Source organism: Anolis carolinensis, chromosome 6 (assembly GCF_035594765.1).
Source record: "Anolis carolinensis isolate JA03-04 chromosome 6, rAnoCar3.1.pri, whole genome shotgun sequence".
In the NCBI taxonomy this organism is placed as follows: domain Eukaryota; kingdom Metazoa; phylum Chordata; class Lepidosauria; order Squamata; family Dactyloidae; genus Anolis; species Anolis carolinensis.
Window position 1 is genome coordinate 16,990,754 of NC_085846.1, and position 11,841 is coordinate 17,002,594.

An 11,841-nucleotide genomic window follows, 5' to 3' on the forward strand; every position below is an offset into this window, starting at 1 on the left:
CTCTCCGAGAGTGTGTGTGTGGCAGGCATGCAGGTAGGCCCAAAGCACACCTGCAGCCGAGCTCCGGGTCTGCCTGCCTGCATGCACTGCCACAAACACACTATCTTTCCATGGCAAGGAGGCAAATTTGGATGTGAGATTTTTTGGGGGAGGAGGCTTTTGATTTTATGCTCCTGGTAATTTTCAGGGAAAAGAAAAGGGACCCATTGTGCTACCAGGGGATCCTACAGTTGATACAGTTGATGAAAAGCTACATTGAAAAAATAAAGCCAGAACACTAAAAATCACAACATAAAAGAAAGACTTATATTTCACAGTGAGTTGAAAAACTTTTTGTCCCTCTGACCATAATCAAAAAGGGAGCTAGGAAAACTGGTTTTTAATAAGGATGGGGCCACCAAAGAAAATCCCTGCTTTCATCATTCCTCAGCTGTTCCAAATGTAGTACAAGGGGTAACACCTGTAGTCTCCAAACGGAACTTTTCTGACCATTGGGCAGCATTTCACTAGAAGGAAACAATAACAACCTGGCCTATTCTTGTGGCCTTTAACAGAGGCTTGGAGACAAGCTTCAATGCTTGCTGCTAAAGTCACTGCTGCTAAAGTCATTAAGAAATGTTGGCAACCCTTGCTTTAGAACAATAGGGGATGTGGGGATAATTTCAGGTCCTATTGCTCTAGCCTACCTTGCTTGAGACATAGGGCACACTGCGCTTGTCCCCAATGATATGCAAAAGACTGGAAAGATTGATGATGTTCCCTTTTGTTTTTCGGAGGTAAGGCAGAGCATACTGCAAATAAAAAAGAGAGAAGAATATACCAACATATAACTGAGGAACGTCTATCATTGTATTTGAGGACAGGGGATCACCCAGGTAACAACAACAACAACAACAAACAATTGTATTTGTTACATGGCTGTCTATGTGATTCCAGACCGAGTACAACACAATTAAAATATACAGATAAACCAGAAGACCATTAAATACATATATTAAAAATCCAGAACAACTCTTTCCCTTCTATGCCTCAGTCTTCTCCCAAAAGGAAATCGGTGTTCAACTTGAGGAATGATGTACTTATTCCTGTCATTGTGATTTCTTTGGAAGGGTCGCTATGAAGTAACTGCCATTGATAAGTTCCACAAATGTAAAGTTGCATAATTAAATACCAAAGTCAGAATTATCTATGGCATAGATAGATGTGTATGGTTGGGAAAGCTACACAGTGGAGCAAATTGATAGGATTGATCATGTTATTTGAAATGTGGAACCACATCAGAGGTTCATGTATACCATAAAACACCAAAGAAAAGCTAGTCTGCAAGCAAAACAACTCTGAACTCTCACAAGAATCCAAAATCACTAACAAAGGCATTATACTTTGGACATACAGTAGAGTCTCACTTATCCAACACTCGCTTATCCAACGTTCTGGATTATCCAACGCATTTATGTAGTCAATGTTTTCAATATATCGTGATATTTTGGTGCTAAATTCATAAATACAGTAATTACAACATAACATTACTGTGTATTGAACTACTTTTTCTGCCAAATTTGTTGTCTAACATGATATTTTGGTGCTTAATTTGTAAAATCATAACCTAATTTGATGTTTAATAGGCTTTTCCTTAATACCTCCTTATTATCCAACATATTCGCTTATCCAACATTCTGCCGGCCCGTTTATGTTGGATAAGTGAGACTCTACTGTATTGTGAGATAATATGATTAATTAGAAAATGTAATAATCTTGGTAAAGTGAGAAGCAGTAGAAAAAGGAGACTGCATTCATGTATCCTGTCAAGATGACCCCATGAATTTCATAATGTTTCTCTATGAATGCTTTTGTCAGAAGTGCATTTGTCAGTTTCTTCTAATGAAATAGAACTTCTTTCAAATACGTACTTAGATTTCACTTATTGACATGTCATATTAGATCCTGTGCCAGCAAGGATGTACCTCGTGCTTGAGTCCAAAGGCATACTCAGAAGGAATAGACAAAGCAGCTAACACTGACTAAGAATTTGTGCTGAGAACCATCAAGTTTCATGTTCCACCTTCCTACTGGGATTCGGCAGTGGTTTGGGCAAAACACTCTGCCTCTCTGCTTATGTCTACATTTCAGTGCATCTAATCTATACACATAATAAAAGTGAAAAATGTGTATGTGTGTATGCGGTGGAGGTGTCCACTTATACAGATAGGCTCCCACCTCCACAAACAGCTATAACCCACAGTGCTGAGGAACCTCCAAAGCCCTCCCTCCCTCCACTGACATACAGGTTATAGTGAGCGCCAGGAACATGTAGACCAAACCCTGCCAGTGTCCTCCACAAACAGCATTCTGCCCCATCCCCAACCCACCCAAGAGAAGGCTTTCTTGCAGGGACAATTTCATCCTAAATGTTCTGTTTTTTCTCCAGAATGGACATCCCAGGGTTCCTTAATTTGCATGACTCTGCCCACTGCCTCTACCTTAACACTTCTCTACCCTTTCCTATGGCACACAGTGAACAGAGGAATTGATTGCACAAGAGGTTTGGGGAGAATTCACCATGATTTAAAAGAGTTGTACTTGACCTACATCGAGAGAGCACTGTTAACCCAATCAGTTATGACTCTGGACCAAACTTGCCATGGATAATGGGACTTGCAGTATCTTCACTGATACTGTGATTCCCACCAACAATGGACTGGGACCAAACTTGGCACAGAGAAGCCCATGACCACCTGAACATACTGCAGGGGTTAGTGCGAATGGAGCTTGATTTTGGGAGTTCACCTGCATCCAGAAAGCACTGAACCCAGCTGATGTCAGATCTGGACCAAACTTGGCACACAAACCCAGAACCGGCCCTAGGTAATCTGACCTAGTAAGCAAACCTAATTTCGCCCCCCACCCCACCCCGAAATTTTGTGCCCCCCCCCCCACACACACACACACAAACTGGTAGCGGCAGCGGCGGCGGAGCACAGGACCATAGGCTTCCACCGGCTGAAAGCGTGCTTCTCGCGAGGCCTCGCCCTTCTCGCAATGCCTCGCTCTTCTCGCAAGGCCTTCCTGGAGGCCTTGCTCTTCTCACGAAGCCTTCCTGGAGGCCTCGCCAGGAAGGCGTTTGGCAGTTTGGCGAGCCAATGGTCCTGTGCTCCGCCGCCGCCACCGAAACCACCGCGGGGCCGCCTCGACAGCGCCCCCAGGAATAATGCGCCACAAGCAGCCGCTTCATTGGCCTTGGCGGTGGACCGCCTCTGTACAGACCCAACATGCCCAACTGTGCATACAGGCCTAATTTGGGGGGTGATTGACCTCAGATCTGGGAGTTGTAGTTCACCCTTATCCAGAGAGCCCTGACCTTGCTGATGATAGATCTGGACTAAACTTGGCACAAAGACCCAACATGGTCAACTGTGAATACTGGCAGGGTTTGGGGTTGAATGCCCTGGGAACCTGGGAGTTGTAGTTCATCCTTATCCAGACAGTACTGAACCCAGCCAATGACAGATCTGGACCAAATTTCAGTGATATTATCTAACATTCCAAAACAAACAATGTCTGTCTTGTGTTCATTTCTGGAGTGTAAACTCCAAAGAGCATCGACATATTCCCTCAAAATTTTATACAACACCATTAAAATATATGGGTGAGTCAAAAATTATCAGCAGTCTGGTTATTTTAAGACTTCTGTTGGTCGCACTATCTTGTTGGGAATTTCTGTGTGAGGCTGCTGTCTCCCAAGTCACTGCTGTGCCATTTTGAAAGCATTCCGTCAATTAATTTCTGAATGTGGTGAAAGAAAAAATGACTTTTCCGTTGCGATTTGCAAGAAAGAGGATCAGTGATCAATTTTTTGTGGTCCAAAGGTGTGTCTGGTGCCAATAATTATCAAAGACTCTGGGGACAGTATGGAGAAAATGTTTAGTTGCAAGGACTGCTACCCAAGGGCATTATGTTGTTGAATGATAATGCACATCCAGACACCACCACCATACTGTCAGCACCCTCAAAAAGGTGTTGTGAAGTGTTAAAACATCCTCACTAGAATCCTGATCTTGCCACATTGGACTATCAACTCTTCGGTCCCCTGAAGGAAGCTCTACAAGGACAACCATTTGTGTTTGAAGAAGAGGGAAAGACAGCAGTGCACCCGTGGCTCAAAGCTCAGCCTAACACGTTTTAAATAAAGGAATGCAAATACTTGTTGATAGATTGACAAAGTATATGAAAAAAACAGGATGACTGTGTTGTATTTCTCTTTTCTGAAAGATTATTAAAATAAATTCTTCAGTCAGAGTGCAGATAATTTAACTCACCCGCATAGGTGATGCTATACAAATAAAAGGCTAGAGGAAGATGTTAACAATTGTCAAATACATCTAAATGATGGCTGTGTATGCCAGTGAATACCAGACCTCAAAGTCGCATTTCATCCACAGCCCCTAGACCTGCCCTTTATCGCATACTAAAAAGCCCCAGGCCAAAAAACAAGGGTCCCCGATTTTTTCCCGCTAGGCTTTCGGGATTGACTTACCGATTCCAGCATTGTTCACCAGGCAGTCAAGGCGTCCATAAAGTTCAATGGTCACAGCAACCAGATTCTATGGAAAGGTGCAAAGTTAATAAAAGGGAAGAAATGAAACATGGGACATGGTTAGCAAAAGATGAAACACAATTATTTTATGTTTACATCTGAAAGCTGCCCGGACAGCCTTCCACAATGCGCATGTGCTGACTACAACTCCAACCATCCCCAGCCAAGATATGGAAGCGGAAAGATGTAACCCAACTCATATGAAAAACATTGCATTGGGGAATGCGCTACAATTAAACTGGGACAGTCATCACTCCCAAAATTTTAGACTTCATCTTCCAAATCCATCCACAATCATTGGAGCATTCTGGGAGGTCATCCAAAAACGACACTTTCAAGTCCAGGCTTTAAAAATGGATTTGTGCCAAGGGAAAACTGATTTTGAAGCCACTAAAGAACCATAGTGTAGTAGCACTGGACAATGATTCTGGAGACCAGGGTTCAATTCCACCTTGGTCATGGAAACCCATTGGGTGACCTTGGGCAAGTCATGAATTCGCAGTCCCAGAAAGCCCTATGATAGTGTCACTTTAGGGTTGTCATAAGTTGGAGATAACATAGAGGCACATAGCAACAAAGAGGGTCTCCCAAACCAGCATATTTCCCTATAGGCCTACCTGAATAGCTTTTTCGCAGCGAACATCACAGATCTGGAAGTAAGCTTCCCCAGGCCCCCACAATATTCCAATTCCTGCACAATCTTCTTCCCCTGTTCTTCTGCAAAGACAGTTGCAAACAGAGTTCATGAGGAGTTTGGAAGGCAGTTCCAGCTCCAGTAGACGAAGGAGTAAGGCAATACTGCCTCCTTGGACTTTGTCTCTGGGTTGACTTACCATCCTTTAGTTGAGGCTAACCAACAGATGCAAGCCCTCTATCTGAGCCCATACTTGGTGTTCAATGAGAAATCGAGGCACAGAGACTCAACTGGACACAGATCCAACAGTCACCGATATCTACTCTTAATGCTAAGATTAATCCAGTATCCCACATTCCTACTGTTATGGTGGGTTTTCAAGAAACACGCCAGCCAAGCATGGAACAATAATCACACAGCTGTTCTTTGAATGCAAATCCAGCATCCCTAGCCAGTATAGTCAGGGATCCAACATCCCTAGCCAGACAAGCTGGGAGTTTCAATTCAACAACAACTGGAGAACCATGTGCCGTCGCGCCTGGGGCTATAACTCTTAGCGAAAGAGGCATGGACGTGACATCTTTCCCCAGGGGAAAGATTGCCCTCCTTTAGGGAAACTGGAACTCCCAAGGACCAAAACACTGTAGATAACTCAAAACTGGTTTTATTGTTCACAAAAGGTTATCCCTTTAAGGCAATAAGCTGGAAGTTTCAAAGGGGTAAAGGAAAATATACATTACAGTCTTTGGTTGTCTTAAGTCCAAGGAGCTCTGCAGCTGAGAAGCTTTTCCAGGTCCCTCTTTCTCAATGGCTGTGAATGCTGGAGCCTCAGCCTCAGTCCAAGTGGCCTATGTTTGAAGACACAGTCTTCCTCTGGTGCCAAAGAACTGATCTGAAGGCACTTGAGACTCCTCAACATCGTCCAGGTTGGCCCTGAACATGAAGCATAAGTCTCAAGGGTAAGAACCTCAGAATTGGTGCTGAGAGGTAACTTAATCAAGGGCTTTTAGAGCCAAGTCTCTCTCTCACGTCCATCTGGTAGAAAGCTTGATAGTGGAATGAAAAAGAAAACACTGACCCACTCCAGGAAAGGGTGGAGTCAAACAATTGAGCTGAGGGAGCAATATAACTGGTGCAAACAACATTGATTGACAGCTATAAATAACCAATCAATCCAACTACATTTACAGGGTAAAGGCAAAATCAGGCATGATACAACAATTCAAATCTTGCAACTTACAGTTCAACATATAGATGGCGCCACTCGCGTCGTCACAACTATGCGCTTCCTACTTCTCCCCTAGGATTTGTCCACACAGCACAGTCAAAGCAGTTTTGTACTACTTTAACTACCATATCTCTATACTATGGAATGCTGGGACTTGTAAGTTGGTGAAAAATTGTACATAGAATTCTGTACTAGAGGTTTCTAGTACTGTAAACAATATGATGCTTTCTATTAAAGAACATTATCTTTCCCAACTGCAAATAACAAGATTCTATAGGGGAGAAAAATACAGGGAAGCAGTGGTGTTGGGAATTAGCACAGGTTTAGATAGATGCAAAGGGGGGAAAAAGATCTGTAAGACATTGCAGTAGACCTTCTACATTTGCTGGAATAAGAGGCTCTGGACCCTTCCAGAAGTGAGAAAACTGTGGATTAAAAAACATCTTTTTAAAAAAGTGAGAACACCTCTCTAGAAGTATTTAGGTCCTCAAGTGAAACTCTATGGTCAATTTCCACTATAAAGTTATTCTGTTGGACCTAGAGATCCCCAAAGACATCATATTAATTAATTATGCAAATTAATCAAATCCACTAAAGTTGGCATGGTATGATCTAAGTTTCAATACCAGCTCATTTCTAACCCATGGGACCACACATACTTCCAGTGGGTACATTTGCAAGGAATTGAATTGTCGCTTCTGTATCCATGGAATCAACTATCCTGGATCCATGACCTTAAAATAAGGAAGCAAACCTTGATTTTGCCATTTTATATAAGGGACACTATATTTATATACCATAGTATGTAATGAGCATCCATACAATTTGGTATCCATGGAGAGTTCTTGAACCAAAGCCAAGCAGATACAACGGAAATATTTCTTATTCTTGCATTTCTCCCCTTAACAGACCCTCTTACATTTCTGCCTCAAACAGGATAAACAACCACTGATTCTGCCTTTCATATGTCTACATCATGGTTGGTGATTTGTTATTCTTGGACTCCAGGTCCTATCAGCTTTCCCATTCATGACCAATGATCCGAGAAGGGATGGTTACAACTCCATGCTCACATCCCTGTAGTTTAAACACACTAATATGAAAACAATGGGCTCTCTTATAATGTTTAGGTATGAAGAAAAGAAATCTCACCTTCATGTTCTGGGGCACAGAACACCACTTTGGCTCCTTGGTGGGCTGGGAAGGAAAAGAAGCAGGGTAAATGAATGCCAGACAAAATCTAACAACTCTGTTCACACAGTCATGTTAATGTATTAAAAATGGAAAAAAATATACAAAATATTCCATTGCAGATGGCGTATCCATTGTCAGAAAATCTGAAATACTTCAAAATCCAAAACTGTCCATATAAATGGCGGAAACATTGACATTTTTGCTTTCTCGTGGTTCAGTGTATACATCTCATGAACAAAATTATCTAAAACATCATATAAAATGACATCCAGGCTATATATAAGGTGTATATGAAACATAAATTTGAGTTTAGACTTGTGTCCCAAATCCAGTATATGCACCATGAGTTTTGGTGTATGAATTTTATAGTGGTGTGTTTGGATATATGTATTTTCTTGTATGTATTTTATGTATTTGGCTGTGCTGTACCCTGTCCCCAGCCATGAGAAGAGGCAGATAACAAATTATTATTATTATTATTATTATTATTATTATTATTATTATTATTATTATTACTATTATTATCTAAATGATTATAATTATTTCTTTTAGCCACAGCAGCAGCAATTCCAAAATCTGAAAAAAAAATCCAAATTGTTTATGGCTCCAGAGAGAATTTAATTCATCTATGTTTGGATTGCAATGGAAGGAGGAGGGTCACCATATGTCTCCAAAGATCATCAAGGTGATTCACGACATTTTGCTGCCTGAGCTAGAGACAGCAGAAACTATTCTCCTGCCTGTTTCTGAAGGTGCATCATCCCTAAAAGCTATCCAATTAGTTTGTGCTGTCTCTAGCCATGGCAGCAAGATGCCGTGAGCCATCTTGAAGTAGGAGATTCATTAAAAGAAGGGCATCTCAACACAGCCAAAGGCAACTGGACACAAAAAGTAGGACAAAGCCTAGGTACAAAGTTTATGTAGTCATATATACATGATTGTCTATGTAATTTTATGAAATTAATTGTAATTCAGTTAAAATTACCATGTTTGTGTGTACGAATGACTTCTTATTTGCCAAGTTGTAACTAAAGGGGTTTTGTGTGTGTGTGTGTCAGGAGCAACTAGAGAAACTGCAAGTCGCAATGGGTTAAACCCTTGTGCTGGTAGGACTGCTGACTGATAGATCAGCAGTTCGAATCTGGGGAGAGCAGGGTGAGCTCCCTCTGTCAGCTCCAGCTCCCCAAGCGGGGACATCATCATCATCATCATCATCATCATTTAATTACTTATTAATCACCCTCCATCCAAGATGCTCTAGGTGATTTAAAAGATAAAATTGTAAAGGATAAAAATACATACATACAAATATTGATAAAATTAACATAGATTAAAAGCTCTAGTAAAGAGCCAGGTCTTGAGTGCTAGGGTAAAAGGCCCTAACTCACGCATGAGAGAAACTTCCCGTAAGGATGGTAAAACATTAAACATTTGGGCGTTCCCCAGGTGGCGTCCTTGCAGACGGCCAATTCTCTTACACCAGAAGAGAAGTTATCTACTAATACTGTGTTTCATTGCATAATAGTTACCATCACATGATAGTCGCACCCCCTTTTTTTACTGAAAAAGGGATAAAAAGTGAGACTATTATGCAATTAAATACAGTATAGAAACCACTTTAACTGCTGTAGCTCAAAGCTGTGGAATTCTGGGAGATCTGGCATTACAAGGACTTTAGTTTTCTCTGCCAAAGAGAGCTGGTGCCTTGCCAAACTACAACTCCCAGGATTCCATATCATTAATCTATGGCAGTTTAAAGTCAGGCCAAACTAATTAATTCTGCAGAGTAGCTGCACCGTCTAACCTTGTTGCTTGGTTATTTTAAAATAACTCCTACTTATAAGATATTATTTTAATTCCTACCCTAGTTCTCTCGTTCTCTCTCAACTCACCAAATTCTCTGACAATCGCTTCACCGATGCCCCGGGTGCCCCCGGTTACTATGACCACCTTGTCGGGATACCGCAGCCCAGTTGCCATCGCAGCTCCTCTTGCAGTTCTGCCTGGCATTTCCAATGTCCAGCCAATCTTTTAAATACACACAGCAGCATGTGGTTTCCCCTATTGTGCATGCACACCCCACAAAATGCCCTGAGAAGCTGAGCATCCCTTATCTGGAATTCTTGGGAACAATGTGTTTTGGCTTTGTGAGCTTTTCAATTTTTGATACATTTACATGTAGAGAATGAGATATCTTGTAACATCTCAAGTATACGCAAAAAATTCATTTATGCTTTGTTTATACCTTGTACACAGAACAGCCTGAGGAAACAAACCATTTAAAAGCACATAAAATCCAAGTATCTAAATAAGCAGTTTTGTCCAATTGCCACTGAAAACTTTGCCTCAGAAATGGAGATGTCCTCAGAAGACCTTAAAACTGCCTGAGATTAAAAAGACAAATTTAATCAAGATCAAAGAGATCTTGGTACTGGAGAAAATAACTTTCATTTACAATTATGTAAAACTTATAGTCATGCAATTTTTTTTAGAAAGAATAGAAGTATCATTTGTAATTGGCAACGGAAGACACACCACACATTACAGAAGAAGGTGTGCCCAAAATTAGGGACATGATTTTAAAGTAGCTCAATGGGGGAAGAATCTAGATTAAAACATAAATTGTATCTTATGCAGGAATTTAAAAGAAAGCATGTATGATAAGATGTAGCTCTAAATAAGCTATCTACAAATAAATATCTCTAAAAGTTTTTTTGACAATGTTAAGAGTTGTTGAGGTAAAGGATTGTTTTCCTCATGTGGTAGACTTGTAAGAAAAATGCATATGGCAATTCAGCACATTTTAAAGGTAGATTTTGCAGTGACACCAGAAATGTTTTGCTGAGCATGAAGGATAAGACATTGGATAATAAATATGAACCAACTGGAGGTCAGCTGTTACGAAGCAGCTATCACTGCGACAGACCATGCGGATCCAAAACAGGTCTCCGCAATCACTTACAGACCCGCCGCCAAGAGATCCTTGGAAGACAATCATTCTTGACCATGAGTGATCACCTATGATATATCATGATTGCTTTGATTTTTATGAATGGTCCCATTGGAAATACAAATGGTTCTCTGGGTGTAGGATACACATAGGTCTTTAGATGTGGATTGACTACAGCTACCATTATCCCCTGTGAATCCACCCCCCCCCCCCCAAAAAAAAGACACCTTGCCAGTATTTTCAGCAGGTCATGATGGACATGTGTGACAAGTTTGGTTCAGATCCATCATCCATGGGATTTACACAGCTCTCTAGATATGGGAGGCATCCTAGAAAATGGATACATCCATCCATATTTTTTACTTTTGTTATATACAAAGATTTATGTTTTTAGTACTAGTGTTTTAATATTGTGTTTGTGTTTTGGCATGGTTTAGCCATAGTCTTTGCTTCTTTTTCCCTTTTCTTTGTTTCTCTCATCTTTTTTGCTTTTGAATGTTGATTTGATTGTCTACATTAAAGAATTTCTTAGTACTCATATTATGCAGAAATCCTGAAGCTTCAGCACAGCTTAGACCAACCTGACGTTAGGATATTGTAATGGTTTGAGTGCTGGACTAGCACTTCAGGAAACCAGAATTTGAATCTCCACTTAACCATGGAAACCTTCAGAATGGCCTTGACCAAGTCACACTCTGTCTCATGGTGAGGCTATTATAAACTGTCGATGAACAAATCTTGTTGAGGAAACCCTAGTCTGAGATCACCTTAGCGTCCTTCAAAGTTGGAAACAACTTAAAAATATACAAGGCCAACTTAGTTTAGCATATGGAGTGCATATCTATGGTGCCTAGGGATACTAGGGATTGTAGTCCAGAACATTTTGAGAGCACACGGCTGAAAAATACTGTTGTTTTTTGACTGGAGAGCTGTAGTTTCCAACGCCATCTCAAACATAAAGCTCCTTGATGCCAGTTTCTCTCCGCCTCAACCTTATTCATAGGGTTGATCTAAACAGAGGTGGTAAAGAAGGGAAATAATAAGATATGCCACTCTGGTTTCTAGGGTGGATTAACATTGAAATATTAAATTCAAATGTAAAAGATACTGTTCTTTTCTTCCCATGCCATTTAGATAAAAATCTCTTTGAGATACAAAACATAATTGTGATCCAAGAAGTGCAAAGGAAAGCACAATCAAATAAGATAGGGCTTTGAAATAAGAAGGCCAGAACTCCGACA

General features: G+C 40.9%; 1 long non-coding RNA gene across 1 annotated transcript; it reads right to left on the minus strand.

Moving 5' to 3' along the window:
* Window positions 1–256: 256 nt before the first annotated feature.
* LOC134292599 (uncharacterized) lies at window positions 257–6,729 on the minus strand. The gene is made up of 4 exons (XR_009999857.1): window positions 5,969–6,729; window positions 5,212–5,311; window positions 4,535–4,601; window positions 257–791 (listed from the first exon to the last, which is right to left on the minus strand). It is a non-coding gene; the product is annotated as an uncharacterized LOC134292599 (long non-coding RNA).
* Window positions 6,730–11,841: the final 5,112 nt, after the last annotated feature.